The 20,823-nt window shown below is 42.8% G+C and overlaps 1 protein-coding gene across 2 annotated transcripts in view; it reads right to left on the bottom strand.

Moving 5' to 3' along the window:
- Positions 1 to 17,343, bottom strand: part of cdh24b (cadherin 24, type 2b) — a 167,380-nt gene extending 150,037 nt beyond the window's left edge. For both annotated transcript variants that reach the window (XM_012923038.4, XM_014409584.3), the window contains exon 1: positions 17,204 to 17,343. The gene's annotated coding sequence lies outside the window, so the exon portion shown is untranslated. The remainder of the gene's footprint in view (positions 1 to 17,203) is intronic.
- Between the last annotated feature and the right edge of the window lie 3,480 nt (positions 17,344 to 20,823).

The raw sequence follows: 20,823 nt of genomic DNA, 5'->3' as shown, positions 1-20,823 counted from the left end.
AGTTTGATTTGAAAGACTGCTGTGAAAGCTCAAGGTCAATACCAGAGCAAACTAAAGAACGAGACAAAGACCACCTGACAAGATGAGTCACGGTCAACTTCAAAGGTGATTTGGAGTTTGTTTTTGGAGTAGAAGTTAAAAGGGACAGCTACGGGCATTTTGCTTTAGCAGATACATCCTTTTAGCAAGAATTCAAAAGTCAAACACATCACTGAACGCTTATCTGTATAGGTGGGCCATTTAAACTGCATCTTTCGATTTTTTGCGCGCATAAATACATTCACATGCTGATGAATAAGCCAGATAATCAAGTAAACAGGTAATAAAAGCATTACTAAGTTCGCTGCCTCAACTTGCAGTAAATGCTATTAAAATGCTTCACTTCCATGTAGCTCATGTACTCGCAGTTTATGTGTAACGAGCCAATATTGAATAAGCTTAAACAAACTGAGACAGACAATCATCCAGCCGAGCATTAATAAATGTTGAAAATGACAGCTTGCTGTTTCTGATCAATGGGCAGACCAGAAAAGGGAGGATGATTGGCATTTGTCATGGATTTGATCTATCTGGTCATCTCCACACCTCTCCCCCTGTCACTGTGCTGCAAAGAAAAAAAAAAGATCAATACATCTGATCAATGGCTTCAAAGATTTAGCCTAAGCTCAGCTCCATTCTTAACAGGCTGTCATTCACCACTGGCTACCCAGACATGTCTTATTCCAACAGGAGACAGCTATTCGCTTCCTGACTTTCAACTGTCTGCAGAAAGTACAGCACTCAGTCTTGTCCATTTTGAAGGATTGTGACAAGAGGCGATGCTGTGTTTTCGGGCAGCTGAGCGTAAGGATCGGAGCTCACGCTCGACGAGGAAGAAAAGGCGGTCGGGAGTGGTACTGTGGAGAGGCCTGCCTGCAAAAACAGGCGATTGCAAAGGCTGCGCTCAGGAAATCATCAAACAGCAGTTGGTTAAGGGTCTCTCTTGTTCCACCGCAGTAAAGGGGCCCTGATGATGTGACACCAGGCTGAGCCGATGAATGTGACTTTTGGCTCTGGTTATAGATAGTCCCATTTTATTCTACGCGGGCCGCCTTTCTTCCACTGGCAGCAAGCTGAATGGGGGCTTGGCATTTGAAAGGAAGCCGAGAGATTTGCTGGCGGATTAATCCTTTCATTAGGGAAAGTGAGAAGTTAATTGCGGCAACAGCTGCATCTCTCATGTTTACACGACTGATGGTTTAAACGCCATCCCTTTAAACGGAAAAAAGCAATTATCAATAAATGCAGGGCAATCTTGCCATGATGAATTGAGCTCAAATTAGGCTTTCTTCTTCTCCGCACCGCATATTCGGGGGCGCAAAAAAGCCGTGTTGGCTGGCGGCGCGTGGTCTTTGCAGAGCTGAATTGTCACACAACAAAGATAAAACACTTGACTTTGTGCGATGAAGAGTTCCCAGGGAGAGCGATCAAAGGTGAGCCGGAGTCGTGATTTCCAGCTGATGAGGCGAGAGGAGGGATAAGGAGAGAGAGCAGGGAGGCGAAGACTGAAAAGAGCTTATAGAGTCTGTGGGAGAAGAGGAATCGGGTGTGTTGATACACTGCAGAACAACAACTTCAACACAGAAGAGCTTGCCAAAAAACTCAAAGTCGAGTTATGTTGGCAATTGAGAAACCGAGAGGGCGCGGAGGTCTGCATCTGTAAAGTTTGGCTTGGAAAACTGGGGCCGAGAAAAGCAGGCCTGAAAAAGGGGGATAAATTTAAATAAGGGTGAGAAAGCTATGAGGGAAGCGGGGCAGGCTCAGAGGTTGAGAGACGAAAGCTAGAAGACAGGCAATGGTAACAGGATGACTGAAAACAAGGGAGGCAGGGAGTCCCGCAGCAAGAAGTGAGGGCAAATGACACAGGAGGCAGTGAGAGGAGCACTGAAGCACTGAGGAAGGCACGGTAACATTCACCGTTAGAGCCGATCAATTTCCCGTCCCCTCAATAATTGATGTGACGAGCACGGCGGGCTGTTATCTGTCAGGCTTGACTGACCGAAATACAAACCTCAGTGGGAGCCCATGCACACACACACACACACACACACACACACACACACACACACACACACACACACACACAAACTATGCAAGTCCAAAAAATGTCTGATCCAAAAACACAAATGTTCAAACCTAAGAGCTAACCTTGAGGTACATGGTACTAAAAGAAAGTGAGAAATATAATTCAGAAAGAAAAAATGGAGATCACATGCGCTTCCTGATGCCTTCATTGTCATGGTCACACTGTTCTGATGTTGCTGAAGCTCTCATTCATCATCTGAACTTTCTGTCCCTTACACATGCAGAGGCATAAAGCAGCACTTTCTTCTCCTTCTGCTGTGTCCTTTTAATCTCACATCCTCCATCTTTCACGTTTCCCAATGTAACGTCACACGCAATTCCGTGGCCGCACCGACGCTTCCGCTTTTAATCACAGGCCAGTATCATTGCATGTATACGGACACACACACTGGCATCAGGTTACCTAACAGCTAACAGAAGCATCAGGCAGACAGAGGGGGAAAAGGCAGGCATGTGGAAGGAGGCTCAGCATGACAGAGCACAACAGGAACAGGCTCTCACTCAGCCCATATCTGTCAGGACCCCTCGTGTCGCTCTACCCAGATGTGCCGCACCAGAACACCCACGCAATCCCTACACACTTGCTTTATTTCCAGCTGTCCCCCCCATGCACAAGTACATACACTTCAGGCTTGGTTCGTATATTTGCGTGTGCACCTACAGATCGCGGGACTAACTGATCATACGCCCCTTTTGTCTTTGCTGACATTTGCCATATTGCCATGTGTCACAGCATATTTGTGCAGGCGCACATAAAGAGAGAGTGACAAAAGTAGAACAGTGGAATATGTTAGTGTGTATGTTGCAGGAACAGATGAACAACTGAAAACATGTCAGCCCGACATACTCCAAATGCATGAAGCACAGTCGAGAAGCAGAAGAGCGGAGCCGATGCAGTGTATTAAATCCGATATTGGGTGGTGGTGGTGGTGGGGTCTTATTATGCAGAGAAAAATTATTATTAGGTGTTCATACGCATTTCAAACTGGCCCGATCAAGAACAAAACACTTCCATCTGCAAAGTGTTAAGACATAAATAGCCATAAAATTTATGAGTCAGTTTGTGGGAGTCAGATGAACGTTGGCAGTGTAGTCATCTTCACAGCCTGTGATCATAGATGACAAACACGTGGACACGAGGCAGAGTGCATGCTTCCACACAAAAAAACAAAACAAAACACCACAACATACATGGCTGCCAACAGGTGAGCAAAAAGCTCAGTCGCTGAGAGCGTGCTAACATGTTATCATAGGTGTTTGGATGCATCTGTGGCTTATTTACCCAAGGATAAGGATATATGCCAAGCGGCTATAGGAACAATCTGCCCCTGTAATGCTATATGTCATTTTCTGTTTGCTGCAGGCTTTTAAATGATGTGTCACTCATGGTTTTAAAGAGAGGGGATGCAGTTCTCCAGAAAAATGGCTGCACTGTGGAGGCCTTTTCAACAACAACAACAACAGCCAAAAAAAAAAAAAAAAGTATACGTCTGGATGCTTCGCTAATTGCAATTCAAAGCCATCATTTAAGAATATTCTTAAACGTGATTTGCATTGTGTGACCTTTGCAACAAGATGAAATATATTATCACCATCTAGCATGTGGCAATATGCAGTCAACCTCTCTGCTGCCAGAAATCGATCTGTCACTGTACATTAAGTTTTAACTCAGCTGATGTGGCGTTGAATAATAACGATGATATTCAGCTGTTTTTGCACAACAGCAGTGGCTTTAACAGACCCACGCAGGTGTTTTTACTGGGAGTTATGGGAGTCGGACTGGGCTTTGAGGAGAGCAAACTCAACTGTCGCCCCCCGTCGAGCTCTAAGGCGTAACAGGGGGGGATGAGACCTGCAAGCAGAACAACTGAATCAAATATGAATATCAGATATTTTTGGTTAGGGGAGACTGTTAGCATGGAAATGAGAACTGAATTACCATTTTGTTTGACTTTATTCATTCGGCGCATTTATGTTGAATAAAGCTATTTTTTCAGCTATTTCAATGTCATTCATTTTTACAAATGCAGAAAACACAGAAAGCATATAAGATGGACGTAGTGCCTTATAGCTGCAGTACGTTTACTGACATAGACACTATAAAACAAGTGTGAAAGTGCCTAAAAACGTGCATTAAGGCTACTAGATGGTGATTCAAAATAAGACTTGCTGTCGTGTGCACGTCGACGGGAAAATACTTTATAGCCCTTATTTATCTAGCTAAAAGTCTCATTGAGATTAAAATCTCTTTTCAAGACAGACCTGTCTAAGACCTGGCTAAGAAGAAAAAAATACAACACATAGCAATATAAGAAGTAAAGAAACAAATACAGTTCGTATCCAGTACAGACAAGCGAACACAAACATGTGAATCATATGCAATAACAGCGTGATATTAAAAGCAGTCACACTGACCAAAAGAGCTATTCTCTCGCTCTTTTAAAATGGACTTCCACTCCCACTTCATCACCAGTTCTGACAATTTCAGCGCCTGCTGGAGATTATTCCAGGAAACAGGGGCAGCGTATTTAAGAGCCTTTTTTTTTTTTCCTAATTCGGTTCTGACTCTGGGGACAAACATTTGTATAATATTGTGAGAGCGTAGGCTATACTGGCTGCAGTTTTTACACACATACACACAGATAAGAAGGAACCGACCAAGCATAGATTTATAGATAAAAACAAACCAATGGAAAAGTCTGTGGATATCCAGAGACAGCCACTCAGCAGCAACATACAGAGAACAGTGATGTACACGATGTCCAAAGCCAACCATAAAATGCAAAGTACAATGATGGGCACCATTAAAAAAGATTAAGTTCTTCCTCACTTGGAGAGAAAAACAGGATTTAGTCCTAAAAAAAAAAAAACAAATCTATTTGAACTTTCAGCTTGGACACAGGCCTTTCAATGTGAGCTTCAAATGACAAATTGTGATACCTGGATAATAATGATAATAATAATGATACCTGGAAACTAGATGCTACCTAGGTACCTAAAAATTGTGGCTTATAAGATGTAACATTTCAATTTCAGCCCATTGAATGGTTTTGATCTTAGGAAGCGAAGACAACAACTCTGTCCCATATGATAATAACATGAACTTAGATGTGTCTGGACTTAAAACCAACTTCAGTTGAGTTAAGCAGGACTGAACAAGATCAAAGGCAGACTGAAGAAAATTCAAGGGTTTTCACTACTGAAGGAGATGAACTTACAGACCTGTCCGTGGACATTTTCCTACTAAGTTTATGTGACGAGTCACACATTTTGGGTCATATTCAAGGCCCTGAGAGGTAAAACACTGCAACCTTTTCAAGTGTTTGACCTCTAATGGCCACCGTGCATACTGAATTAAAAAATGACGTCTGTTTTGTAAATCATGTTTCAATATGGAATTGTGAGATATTTGGTATGAATCTGCACACTCATAGGCTAACAAGTTGTAAATTAGAACTGTGTGGTTTCACAATCAGACCCACACCCTCCTCATCCTTAATTTCACACTGACACTGAATAAAATGACTTGACAGCAGCACGCTGTTCTCAGTCTGTGTACTTAGGTCCACAGATTTGCCCCTCGATCACTACGTCCAGGAACACTGAAAACACTCTGCTTAAGGCTTCAAATTTAAACTTACTTACAACAGGTGATGTCACTGTGACTATGTCCATCCAGCTACATGGAGTAGCTAACAAAAAAAAGATTCCTACACCTACTTAGATAGCTAGCTGGCTAGTTAACTAGAAAACATGCCCCTCGTCTTACGTTAGTAAACTAGAATAGAATAGTCATGTACATGTTCTACACAATTGTGGAACTAGTGCTGAGTACAACAGCAAACATGCTTTGAGGTCTGGAAGGAGGCTTCTGTTAAGGACTGGAGTGGTGCCATGTCTAATAAACCACTTAAGTAAATACACCTGTGTGGGTTTACCATAGATTAGCTGGGGCTGTGATGCAGTCGTGCAGATATTTCACACTCTGTCTTTCTCTTTTTAGCTGTCTTTATCCATTGTTATCTATATTCTGTACTTTTATTATGTGAAATTCCAAGAAATTAAATTTAAATTTGATTTTCAGTGTTTCATAGTTCAAACCCATAGTTCAAATGTGTTTTTCCCATGTCTATCTGTTGTCTGTGTCTGTGCTCATCATGCAATAACACTGGCAACCTGCCCAGGATATTTCCTTCCTTCTGCCCAGTGCGCGCTGGGATAGAATCTGTTGGCCTCGTGATCCTGGAAAGGGATAAATTGGTGTGTTAAATAGCTGTGGTAGCTTGGTAAAATCCTTTGTGATACTCCCTAATGGGATCACTGCAGTATTTTATTATAAGTACACAACAGAATTACAAAAACATGCAAAAAAAAATGTCATAATAAATCTATTATACGTCATTTACTGAAAACTCCTTTAATTTGCCACTTCCTCTTTCATGTACCATTTCCATTTTTCAGACCGGCATTACTCAGACTTTTATTAATAGTCTTGCAGTGTGTGTAAAAATAGCTGGAATCAGTGTACAGATACACTATGCTGGGGGAAAAAGTATTATGATAATAAAAAAAAGTACCAAGGCATTTCTAGGACAGAACCATGAGAGGAAGCCAGCCTTCCAAGAACTGAGTGTGACTCCCATGTGAAGAGGAAAAAAAGGAACAGGAAAAAAAATACAGTCCACTTGAAGAGAGACAAATGACAAGATTGTAAAGAACAAACAACCTTTCTGCCTAACACCTTGTACAACGCACGGTAGAACAGATTCTCCATCCAAAGCGTGCTCTGTCAAGCTCAAAACATGATTCCAGCATTGTAGTGCTGTGAAGTCCCTGCCATGTAGGCCAAGCCAAAACAAATGTGATGTCAATGCAATAATAAACGAGCTTTGTGTTTGAGTGCGACCATGATAATTAGTCTCAAGATGGTATGTTAGTAGAGGAGGCTCATAAAATATAGAGGCCATTTGGCGTGCACTCAAGAACAAATCTGTATTCTAAGAGCGTGGGCTGTTACACTAATGTTCTACACAGTTTAAATCTGGCAGAGGCACAGTCAGAAAACTTTGTTTGGAGGAAAGATGCTGACGGTTCCAGGCAGCAGGCAAGAAAGATTACTGAGTCAGCGCACGTACATAGATGCGCACCCTCTCCCTGACACACATGCCGCCACACCACACACTAAACTCTAAAGGGGGAAAAAAATCCCTTTTTTGTTGACTCGATTGCCCGTGTGCCCGAGAGACTGCGCGCATCACCATTCAAGGTTCCTGACAAAATTGGGGTCGCCGCTGAACAGCACAGCAACTCAAGGTCGGGGAGATGATAATGATGTTTATGAAGTCTAAATCCACAAAATAAGATTCCCTCTGTATCTCCCCAAGTGCCTACCTGCCAAGCAAGCTTCCTTTGTGACAGAGTGTGAAAGGTCCGCTTCGCAATTTCAGCTTGAAGCCACGTCACATTGTGGTGGTAGTGGAGCTGAGGTACGAGGCTGAAGAAAGTTCGTCCGAGCCCGAGACTCCCGAGGGCGCGTAATGTATGTGCCATTTGCAGGCAGACGGGTATGAGCGACGTGTTCCAGCAGTCTCAGGCGGGGAATCACAAGATTATTATCCCAGTCCCCCCAACATCAGCAGAGGATGGCATTTTGACAGCACTAATCACCCCATTGTGAACCTCTTCTGTTTGCTTGAGGAAGCGAAGAAATCTCCAGCTGCTGAGACCCAGGGAAACATAAAAATAAAAGGGGTAGCAAAGACCTTTAATGCCCGTTGGGTGGTCGAAAAGCTCCTGGTGGGCTCTTTGGTTTGAGACGCTAGCTGCTTGCTCAGACTGTTACACGGTGTGTTTTCACAGCTTCAGTTCAAACAACCGCCTCTCCCAACCGCATCACCCCCTCTGAGGAAATGGCAAATACATCGTGGCCATCTCCTGAGGAACTGGCAAACAAAGAAGAAAAGAGACTTTGTATTTCTTTGGATGTTTTAAGGCTGGTTTTCTCTCTCGTCTTTCTTTTTCTGTAGCATTAATTATGCATATAAAATTGGACTTTTTGATTAGAGCATCAAAAACAGAGCAACAAAGTTTAAGCATGGATTTTATTTTATTTTTTTGGAAGCAAAACTTGTCTGATTAAAGAGTTATTTAATAGCAGTCAGACTCAAAAAAAATCAGCAACAATGAGACTCAATTAGTGTTTTGGGGGGAGGGTTTGCAAGCGTGCCCACAGCTGGGCTGCCGAAATAATCTTCTAATAGATCAACAAAGATGATGTGGATAGAGGAATAAAGACAAACACACAAACCCAGAAAATTACATATAATGTTTCGGAAAAGCAGCCATGTGCATCAGAGTATGACTGGGGCTGACCGCCATTACCGCAAAAGTGCTCTGCCGCACTCTTTGCAGAGACACATACGCAGGCACAGTCTCGACCTCAAGTCCTGCTACACACCCAATTACAATTAAACGCGGAGCTTGGTGCTCCTCCGGGCCAGGGTATCGATGATTCATTTTGTGTTTTATCAAAGAAAAAGGAGTGCCATTAAAAAGAGATCAGTCAGCCACCAGGCATGAGGAGTCTGCTTCTAATTGGCCATTCATCAAAAAGCCTTCTCAAGTAGATCGGAGCCCTGAAATATCACGCATGACAACTGAACTGCACTACATTAATTACACTACTGATGAACCTCATGCTCTTACGGCCCGCTCCACGCCTTCCTAGAGGGCTGGAAAGCGCACAGATGCACGCGCACCCGAATGCACGCGCACGCATGCCAGGATACACTCGGTCTCGATCCGTTACACAGTCAGAGATGGCAGATTACGCTGACATGGAACAGGATGGAGTACATCACACCTAGCCAAAAAAAACGCCATATTATGGTATCTATCAGTGCAGTTTGACACAGAGATAACCATGACTGCATATTTCCTTTACCTCTGTATTTTTAGCTTCAAAAATCCCTCCCCAAGGTGCTGCCATTTCATCTGCTCAATATCATCAGTCAATCTTTAAAAGATGCTTTCAACCATTTCACTTCACAGCATGTCCGACATGTTTTCACACAGACACACTAGTTTGGAAATATAGCATTGTTGCTGCCTTTGTTCAACTTAGCAGCTATCAGGACACACACGGATGAAGCATTTCGAGCTCTGGCTCTTTCCTCTCACCACGTGAAGGGAATTCTCCTTTTCATCCATTTCCTGATGCACTCTAACTAGACAGTTTTCGGTCATGTCCCAGAATTGCGCGAGCTAGCTCTCTAGCTTTCCAAATACACACGTGCGAGCCTGAACAGCTGCACATCCGCTGACAATTCATCCATCTCTGAATCTCTCATTTTCTCATTTGAGCATTTTGGTGCTTTTCTCTCCCCCCACCACCACTTCTGAGCTGCTAGATCAGCTGGGGCTGGGTTCATCACTAAGCAGCAGCCCAGAGGCCAAGAAACAGAGAGACAACCTCTGCTACAGAGTTACCGAGCAGCTACGAGGTTAAAACAAGCATGAAAAAGCCACATGTAAGCTCGTCTGCATATATGCATGCATGCTCACACACAAACACACACACATTTATCTGTTGTGTCTGCTTTAGGCAAAGGGCTGATGAGGAAGGAATCTTCAAAGTAAGGGAGTGAAAGCCAGATGGTGTTTGATGTGTGGATAATGATTTAGGTAAGGCTACGCAACACTTTCTCCACATCCAAGCTCAACAGAAGCCTGAAACTGTTGCATAGACTTGAGCATGAAAACCAGAAATTGGGAGCTTTGCAAGATGTAGGAAAATGTAGCTCTGAAGTCTTGGATGTGCATATTGTTCCTAAACTAGCCTGTCTGTGTAACTGCCTTTCATAGATCAAGCAGCTGGAGCCATATAGGCTTTTTTCAAAAAGGAGCACCCCATAGGAATGGAACCTGTGCCCTTGCAGACTCTTGTTCGTGTCTGTCCCTGCATAGCAGCTCTGGGCTGTGCACGGCAGCTATCAGTTCATCATTGTCATACAGTAATTCAGTATGTAATGTGCCTCTAAGTCCCTAAGAAGCAGAGGAACAGACACACTGTCTACATGGAGCATGCTAAGCCCAGTCAGTGTCCTGTAGGACCGGCTATTTAACACAGGAATAAGCCAATTATCTTCATGGAGTAGGCAAATTTACAATAGGATTTGCTCAATTCCTACAGGACTTCTATGTCAGGGGTGGCTGCTTATGCTGTAGGTTTCATTCTGTCGTGGCCCCCCCCGAACACACACACACACGTCTGCAGCTGTTGTGATACCACGCAGCCATGCAGATGCACATTACCACCAGCCCGAGCAGACACCTACACAGTCACTCCTACCTCAGGCACGCACAGCATTTTATACCAGAATTACTGGCAGCCTTGATAAAGATGAGCCCAAACACAGAAGTGATAAATAGCACAATAACACACGCACACACAAAAAATGAGCTACCTCCTGTGGAAGCAGTTTTTCCCCCAATTCAAAAGCAACTGTCGAGAAAAATAGTTAATTTTCAGAGTATGATAAATTTAATTCCAAAGCGACGGTTACAGTCATTGGCACCTTTTGTTGCAAGGCTTATTAAAGTCTTTCTAAATTGTGTTAAACCATGGTGAAATTATTTAAGTAGCTTGAGTTAGTGCCTTCAATTTCATATGTGCTTATGACTTATGGCGTGAGAAATAAGGACACGCAAATGGAAATCCAGGGAAAGCTGTAAAATTGAAAACCGCTATTCAGTCACATGCTTTAAAACTAATCACTTCAATGTGATGTCTAAATAGAGAGACTCTAATTTAATGTTCAATTTCCTGATTTCAGATTCCATGTGCTAAAGCACTAATTGTTTCCTCTTTCATTTCAGTGCAGCTCAGTGAGATTTGATCCCCCTCATGGATTCCACCCTCATTATCCTTGTACACGGAAGTAATGCAAGCTGGGCTGTGTGACTGATATGGCTGTTCTTTGATCTGTTCCTCACTTGTACACCTAAGACCTCCCAGCGCCGTGACTCGTGATTTAAAAGAATCTTATGTGCACAGTAATTTTCCTGACGTATGCTCTCACAGTGCTCAAAATAATCACACTAAATAAAATAAAGCCTTTTATTTTTAAATGGGAAAAAAAAGCTGTCTTGTCTAAACAGACTTTTTCCGTACCTGGGCAAAGTTTGAGTATTAGCATTCTCCACATTACAGCACTATCGTCGGTACATAAACCCAACAGAGAGCTGGAGTTGCCAGAAGCACAGAAGCAAGCCTGTAAGAGGTTATGAATGGGAGGTACCAACTACGAAGACTTAATCCTGCTTCCACAAACATTCTGAGGTTGCAGTTCTTGCTTCTAGCTGTTTGTAGGAGTCTTTCCTCTGAGCTTATTAAATAGCCTACAATGCTGCACCTTAGAGTTACAGAGTCCATATGAGTGTGCTCAGAGCAAGAAAGTTACCAAATTTACAAATGTGGCACAACAGCAATAATACTCACAGCTTTTAATATTCCTCACACACAAAGAGTGTTCAGGACCTAACGATAAATCAAAATCTGTAATTTTCCCCAACCTCAGACAGGTGAGCTGTCATACACAGAATCATAATTTTCCGTCTAGTTGTTCAACAGTCTCATTCTAGAAAAGTCTGTTCACTAGACTTAATTGTTTTTTGCAAAGATTACTGTTCTCTTCTTTTTCTTTAAATTTATAGTCGGGATTTGCAGTAGTATAGTTTACTGTTATAAAGGTGGATACCTAAGGTAGCTTCTGTGACCTCTCGATCATTTAAGTATGAAAACACGGCATAAGGAAGCCTGGTAATAATGCAAACGCATTTTGTGGCACAATATGTTTGCTGTAGTTGAAGAAATTATCATAGCAAATCAAGATAATTTTAGTCATTCCAAGTATAATTAATGATATATAAGCGAAAAACTGACTTATAGGACAGATGTGGGCTGATAGTTGTTAAATTATTTAGCATACTGTTGCATCATGGGACTTTAGGCTTTACACAAGTTGGGGGGCTTTTTCAGCTCAAATCCACCGTGGCACTCTCCCCCTGGGATATTTAAAGGACATGTTCACCCAAATTACCATTTTCCCAAAGACTTCTGGTGGCAGACAGACTATTAATAAAGTTAACACACCAACTGACTGTTGAAAATTAGCCACACTGGTGTTGTACATAGAAAACATACATCATTCATTACATATAACTCACTGAACGTTCAGAGAAACTGTGGGAGAAACAGAAAACAAGACATGTATGGTTTAACAAGTAGCCAGCCTACGGTTATGACATAATTGCAGACTGTTACCCTTCATGTTAGCTTTGCCCCAGAGACTTACTGAAGCTAAGCTAACATATGCTAACTAAATACTTGCCTTTAACCAAACGCAGGGAACCCATGCAGGGGAGGCCAGCTGGCTACTGAGACACAGTAAGACCAGGTATATGATTTCTTTCTCATTTCCTATGCAAGCTAACCCCCCAAAAATCAGAGTGAAGAAAGTGATATTATAGTCAGCAGTCAACCCTTGATCCAAACCTGATAAAGTAATACAGCATAGGTGTGATTACTAACTGTAGTGTAATTCGTCAGTTCCATAATGTAATCTTTTATTAACACAGCTTGAAATAAATAAATAAGTCATATATACTGGATTTGTCTAGTTTCTTTCTCCCAATTTAATCCAACGTCAGGGACTCTGGGAGTCTTACTATTACCACCATTTTTTTTCTTTGGCATGCTTATTTAACATCTGTGCACCTGCGTGAAAAAACTGAAGCCGTTCCAAATAGATTTAGAAAAAAAATATGTAAGAAAATGCCCAGTATCATATTTCATTTTGGCTCAAATTGAAATTTCCATCTGAAATAACTAGAGAAAGGATTCTTTTTAGCTCACAACTCCAATACTTCAGCCAGTGGCAGCAGGTCTATAACCAACACACACACTGACACACACACACACACACACCTATAACCAACAGTCATACGGGCTTTCTCTTTCTGTCAGTGTCCAACTCCCTTGCCCTCTCTCTATCTCATTTCTGCACAGTGGGGTATAAATGTAAATACACAGTTACACACACACATATATACACACACGCCTCCACACACAGCCTGGAGCAGCCTCCTGTCTTTCTGTATAATAATGTCTCCAGTGGAGCGAGTTGCTGTACTTTTTTCACGGGAGTCCGCCTTCATCCCACCCATTCAAACAGCCATCCACCACCGAGCTGGGGGTTGCCTCCACCAATCTGACATCGAGCTCAGAAATTCAGTTCTGCCCGGTGGTAACGCAGACCCACTGCTGGCAGCAGACAGACAACGCACCTCCACGCTTGCACAAGGGGAAAATTTTAAAGTTCACAATAAAATATGGTTGGAAATTATGCTCATTTGACAACTTATGCAAGGTGTGCGCCACTGCTTGAGTAGGTGCGTGCATATCTATTGTCACGTGCACACGAGTAAACAGCAGTGTTGATCTGGGAGCAATCAGACCGTGACAGACTCTGCAGCACCATCCCACAGGCCTATAGTGAGGAAAAAGACTGCACTGCTAGGCATAGCCATTTCCTCTAAATGACCGTCTCTCTCCCCTCCCTTCCTCACATCACCACCGGGGGAGAGACTGACTCCATGTCTCGACACAGCACTGCTAAAGCTGGGGTCAGCCTGTCCTGCTCTAACCTCAGTCTTGGAACGCTGGGGACACATCACAGTATTGGAGGAGGGAGGCTGGGGAGGACGGAGAAAAGCGTGAAGGATGTTGAACCTAAATTCAACACTTTCCCTGAGAGATGCTTGCTGTGAATCCATTGGCGTTTTTCCATTCTTAAAAAGTTTGCATCAGCAACCATGTGTCTTTCCCCTCCTTTGATGCCCAATCACCATCAAAGGGAACCGAGGCAATGAACTGTTCGCCCTCCGCATCCAGCTGGAGTTTAAAGGGAACATCACGTATGGGTGAAAAATGGCTCGCCAGTCTCTTGCCTTGAGTAGGTAATTGGAGATGATATAGTTGAGATTTAGTTCTGGGCAAAGTCACTTCAGAGTCGCAGACGTTTCACTTCCCCTTTCAAAGACTGACACCAGAGGAATAGTACTCTGCCGAAGGTTTTACACAGCTCATTTCCCCAATCCCAAAAAAGCAAGGAGAAGAGAGCACGAGCAGAATCTGAGGCGATCTTAGATCCTAGAAGCTCCTTGTTCCCTTTTCCGTTTATAACAATCGGAAAGGAAAAAGGAATTCTGCAATTGCATTACCTCTCTGCGTGAGGGCCCTGGGGAACGTTCATGTCTTGAACACTAAGCATTCATTTCCTTGTTCTCCACAAGGATCCCTGGGAGGCCATGTTGTCTGATTCATTTCACTGAATTGTCAGCTAATGAATGGTACGCGTCCATCGACTGCCACACACTTTCTCGGAATAGAAAAGCCCCCAAGGGTGCTCATCTTGGGGGTTCTCCTATTCTCATTAGGAGGGAATCAAACGGAAACAGAGGCTCACTGATCATTTCTCATGTCCTCTGTGTGTGTGTGTGTTCCATGAAGTGGGGGTGTGGCTCCATGCGAAGGCGTCTTTCTCTCTTTGACTTGGTGATCACCGTTTTTGGACGTTTGCATCTTTGAGGGCATGTTATTGACCGCTTTTGATTGAGCCTTTAAACAAAGACGACTAGCGGACTCTCTGGGACAGTATTAGTAAGTGATCTGTCTTGCTGGCAAAGCATTACAAGCCACTTCAGACATGAGAGGCAACAAGGTTATGTAAGATTGACAGGTGAGAATTGTTAAAGAAAATCTTCACTCGAGACCTGAATTCAAATATCGTTCTCCTGCAGCCTCCTCAGCTGTTGTTCCTCTCCTTTTATAAGTCCTCTGTGCCTTTTTCTGTCTCTCTGAGTTGTGCCATCCTGCATCCTCCTCAGTAACTCACCATCTACACCAACCCTTTCTTCTTCCTCTGCTGGTGTCCACAACACCCAGTAATGTCCGCTAATGGGATTTTCCGTGTCCCTCCCGTGTCACAACAACAGCACCTTTCTCTTTCTTTCTTTTCTTCAGGCAGTTTTATCGTCAGCATAAGTCACTGACTCAATGCAACCTGTCTCTTTCCACTGTTACCACCCTCTCCCTCTTCTTCTCCATCTTCCACCCACCGTCCACTCGTTTCCCACTCTTCCCTCTAATCTCACCTCATGTTCTACCTGTTCACATTTCATCCACTCCCTCTTCCTCCATACTAACCCCCTCCAATCCATTGATTTCTCCTAGCCTCCCCCTCTTCCTCATCCTTCTCTGCCCTCCTTTTACATCCCCTTTCCCCTTGTTACTCCCCACCTGTGCAAAGGCTATTTGGTGTGAACAGTTAATAACGGAATCATAGTGGGTTCTTTATCTTAGCCACATTACAAGATAAGGTATTGATATTGAGACTAGTATTTGTAGAAGCAATCATATTTTTTCCCACAGAAGAGCCATGTAATATCACAGCTGGTCCAGGGAAAAATGCCCAAATGTGCTCACGTGATCAAATGTACACTCAAAGATAAACGCATTCACATTCATCACAGATGTACATAAACACATTTGCAGCTATGGTATTCACAGACATTGAGCTGATTGCACCCAAACACCCCGGTGCAACAACAATGTATAATACATGAGCTTTCCACATACATAAACATGTCTCGCACTGATCAGAGTCATTATAGTCGCTTAAGACCCATCATGTGTGTTTGTGCATGTGTGCGCGTGTGTGTGAGGGAGTCATTCATGTATCACATTAGTTTTTATGTATATGTTCAACAGGGGGCCATCATGGCAGAGATTTTCCTCTTGAGAATTGACCCAGCTGCATCAAAAGCTTGCTGTGCACCCTACAACATGAAGAAATTATATATAGACGTGGCAGACCCACTTTTCTTGCTCTTACAAAAATAAAGCACGGCAGTAGGCTGCCATAATCGATATAACCTGAGAAGGCAGGTCATAAATCTAAGCAAATGTATTTCCCAGTAGAGCAAAGGATGCTTAAGGTCTCACACAAATGAGAGAACATATATATTATATATATATATATACATATATTAGAGTTGTGCAAAAACAGAACACTTTGCAAAGGCACAGGCACGTCACCAGACACCCGTGGATATGAAGCCAAATACTGATTATCACCGACTTATAGGGTCGCGCAATAAATGGTCGCAATTAAGCTGGGTTTTTGAAGCGACTCGCAGCCGATCACCCTCATTAGGGACGCGCTGAACCGCAGACAAATTTCCACATACGGACGGCGCGCAGGTAAAATATTTGCCGCGGGGTGTCGGTGCTCCGTATAGTGACAGTCTGTCAGTAGCAGTGCACTCCGTCTGTTGGGAATCGGCTCGCACGCGTAAAAACACTGCGCCCGTCCGGCTTGCATTGAAAGTGGCATCCTCTTCGTCCTGTGATCAGAGGAATAGACACCCGACTGAATCAATGAAAGAACGACCAATAAGATAATCAATCGGTATGCACAACAGTAAGTATGTTGTGAAATTCCCCAACATATAAGCACACTGGACAAGTCCTCAGTCTCTGACCACAGGCTCCCAATTAGGACTCCACGTTCACTGTCGGCCATTATGAATGTGATAGCTCTATAATAATTTTTACAACAACAGTCCGTCCTTAAATTTTCCACTGAGATTCGAGGGATATACTTTTACAACGACTAAAACCCAGTAGACCCTCCGGAGTGTCGGAAATACGCGCGGAGTCGGACCGCCGCGAGAATTAACCACATCCATCTGTTTCGCTGAAATAGTACAGCGGGAACACGGATCGATATGTGGGTATTTTACGCGTCACGTGCCGTAATTTCAGTTTTAAAAAACGGTGAATGTCAAGCAGTGTCGCCTGATAGCAGACGGGGAGAAACGCAATTCCCAAATACCAACAGAGGGGAAAACTGGGTCTGATCTCCAGCCAACCTGACCGAGGTAATAATAAAAAAACAAAACAGAAACAGTGCTTTCAAAGACAGGATTATCTGGGCTAGGACATTTTTGAATTTACCTCAGGATGTCGGTGGGATTGCCTCAAGTTTCTTCGTCCGTCAGCCGGTCACAAAACTGAGTCCAAGAAGGGCAAACACTGTTATCGCGCCGTCTCTCCTCTCTCCCTCTCTCTCTCTCCCCCCCTCTCTCTCTCGCTCTGTCTTTTCAAACAACGTCACTCCCGAAAATCCGTGCACGTTTTTTTTCCCCACCTCCTAATTTCCACGGTTTTCTCTCTCTTTGTCCCGTCTTTTGAATTCTTAATCATCGCCTTTTTTCCTCGGGAGTGATTAATATCAGTATTATGTCCATCATCACTCATAATTATATCCACCACCTCCGCCACCGGCGTGATCATCGTGATCATCATTCATCACGTATCAATACATCACTCTCATCTGCCTTATGTGCTGGAGTTTCCTGTGCACAAGAATTTTTCCAGTACAATTGCACTCACAACCTACGCTGTTTCTTTGTTATAAGAGTTCAGTAATACTTTTATTTTCCTAAAAGGTATTTTTCCAGAGTTTATGTGTTCTAAACCCTTAATTGGAACTTAATAGATAATATACTTAAGCTTCACATAGTACTTCTAAGATATTACTAAGATCAAAAACACATTATTGAGCTTTGGGTCGCCAGGCTATTTAGAAAATTAAAGCATTATCTCACTCCATTAGTGTGGAGGAGAGGTTGACTAAGGCACCGTAGGCTATGCCACAAGTCACTTTAGAAACATTAATCATATTAAAGGGAAAATTTTAAAAGGATTTTTGGTACAACTTTTAATAATATTGGTTTTTAAGAAAGACTAATGTTTCAAGCCATTGTTAATAAATCTACTAATCCACTAATATATTTGGGTTGCCAGACATATTGGGGGGGGGGGGGGGGGGGGGGAGCAAAAAAGACCAATGCATATGTTATTGTCGGTTATAAGAAAAATATTATTTATGCAATATAATGTTGGTTGTCCCAACTGTTATTGGGTTAGAGGCAGGGTGGACCTCGGATAGGCCCCCAGTCTATTACAGGGCTAACACAGAGAGAACGACAACCATTCACACTCACATTCACACCTACAGCCAATTTAAAATCACCAGTTAAGTTAAAACTGCCTGTTAAAGAAAGCCAGAGAGAAGTACCACACATACAAAGAGAACATGCAAACTCCAAACAGAAAGGCCCCGACCAGCTGCTGGATTCGAACCCAGGACCTTCTTGCTTTGAAGTGACAGTGCTAAAGGTGCCTCCCATGATCTGAGGCAACAAAAACCTTCATAAACGTTATTTAAAAAAATGATACTAAATTTTATTTCCTAAAGTTTTCTGTAACATCGTGTTACAGTTAATCATGCAGAGACATTCACTGCTTTACTTTATGCTTCTAATACAAAGAAGAAGAAGAAAGTATAAAGTCTTTATAAACCCTGCCTCCGTAGAAAGTGATGCCAAAAGTTTTTTGTTTTAAAGTTTCATCGATCTATTGGTTTTAATCATGATAATCACTATGAGTCACTTTTAGTAAAGGAGCCTTTTTCAGCACTCTCAATCCCTGTCTTTATTCTATTGGAGCATTATTAAAGCTGACCTTTTGACACTGGTAACACAGATACAGAGCATCAAATGTTATTGTTTCGTCAAAGATACCAGTATGTCAGAGATGACTGCTCTCAGACCCAGCTTGTGAGATATCAACTCTTTGTCACGACCAATGACTGTTTTCTACAATCGTTGATCACGACTGTGTAGCATCACATTTTAACCCACTGAGGGCTCTTAATATTCATCGTACCTCATGGATTGTCAGCTTGAATAGCGTCCAGCCCACCATCCCACAGCAACCCTAGTTGGAAGTGGGTATGATGGATGGATGGATGGAAGGAAGGAAGGATGGATGGATGGATGGATGGAAGGAATGAAGGATGGATGGATGGATGGATGGATGGATGGATGGATGGAGTACAGTGAATCAAGAGACCAGGCGGAAAAAAACCCCCAAAGAGCAAGTCAAAAGACTTGAGACAAAGTGCAAAACATAAAAGCTCCCAGACAACTCATGGATTGCTTTTTCCAGGTTAAAAATCTTGTGATTTACATCCCAACTCCCGCTGATTTCTTATCTCAACTTCAACACAGTCTGAAACAGAACCTTTTGCTGTCACCATCCAAGATTTCCAGTGGGTTGCTGTATTAACATCAAAAGGACATCTCTGTGGGTATCCCTGTGAGGCCAGCAGCTCTGACAAAATGAGAATATTTGGGATGTGGCTGAGTTTCTTAGTACTCTGCTAATTGACAGGTGATGACATTCAAAGTGAAAATAGAAATGAACTCAGTTTATAATGTGCACATTTCTTGTAGCTCAAGTATACTCACTGCATTTCATGAGTATACAAACTATACAAATATCTTGTGTTTCCATCCATGCATCCAAATATGCTTACCGTATAAATAAAACGGTGCATTTACTGTTGTTATAATAGCATTTGAAATGTCCCTTTTTCTATAATATACCACTTTCTTAACAGGGCCATCATTAACAGCATCATTATCGCCAACAAATCATCACCCGATTACCGCCCAGTGATAACATTATTACATTCATGTTAATCAGACCACCTTTATCATCACCACGGTCCTATTTTCAAAAAGCTATTACCTCAGCCTTATCACTTAAGAACAAATTATACCTCGTCATCTTCGCACACATGCCAAAGCATGCGCACACCCACATTTCATTAGGCTGATATACCCTCCTCAGTCATTACACGTGTGCAAAGGCCAGTATCTTCACTGTGCACTGTACCTGTAGATTGACTCCACCTGAAAGTCTTTGAAGAACACAGAGAGAGTGGGAGGGAGGAGTGGGGTGCATGTGTGACCATTAGAATAGTAAGAGACGGAGACTGCTCTCTCTGTGTTATAGAAACACAGTATAAGAGGGCCAGCCAGACGGCAGAGCATGAAAGGACTGATTTATCCCCTTGGGAGAGACTCTGTGTGTGTGTGTGTGTGTGTGTGTGTGTGTGTGTGTAAGAGAGAAAGTAAAGACAGGAGCAGTATGTACATGCCTGTTTTGCTCTCTCTATTATTGAACTATAGAGTGGGTGATTACATGATTAAATTAAACAGATGCATTTGTGTGTGTTGGTTCTTCTCTTCCACAGGCCAGGGTGCGCGTCTGCCTGGATGCGCTTCACTTTTACTGCAGCCTGGAGAGTCAGTTTTGCCATACATATGTTTGGCAGGCACACTCAGTTGGCCAGGCAGCAGAATCAGGCTGGATATATTGTACCCAGTACCAGAAAATACGCTTTTAGGCTTTTTAGACACTGTGTAAAGAAACAACTTGTACCACAAAAGCGAGCGCATTTACTGTGTTCTCAGACATCACAGATTTAGCCGGGGTATCAGTTCTTTCTCAACTTTACGGTTTATGATCAAGTAAAAACCATGCGAGTTTCAAGTTAAAAGGCTCAGTTAGCCCAAATTACATAAACACACTTTCACACGTAGCTCTTCTACTCGTGCAAACAGCTTTGGTTTTATCTGAAAAGTGCTCTCTGTGATTTCTGCCCCTATCTTAATACAATGGCCAAGAAAATGGAAATTTAGTTTGGGCTGCTCATCACCGTG

The sequence above is a fragment of the Maylandia zebra genome, linkage group LG18, assembly GCF_041146795.1.
Source record: "Maylandia zebra isolate NMK-2024a linkage group LG18, Mzebra_GT3a, whole genome shotgun sequence".
In the NCBI taxonomy this organism is placed as follows: domain Eukaryota; kingdom Metazoa; phylum Chordata; class Actinopteri; order Cichliformes; family Cichlidae; genus Maylandia; species Maylandia zebra.
Note: the sequence above shows the minus strand (reverse complement) of the source record. Positions and strands in the feature narration are given on the sequence as shown.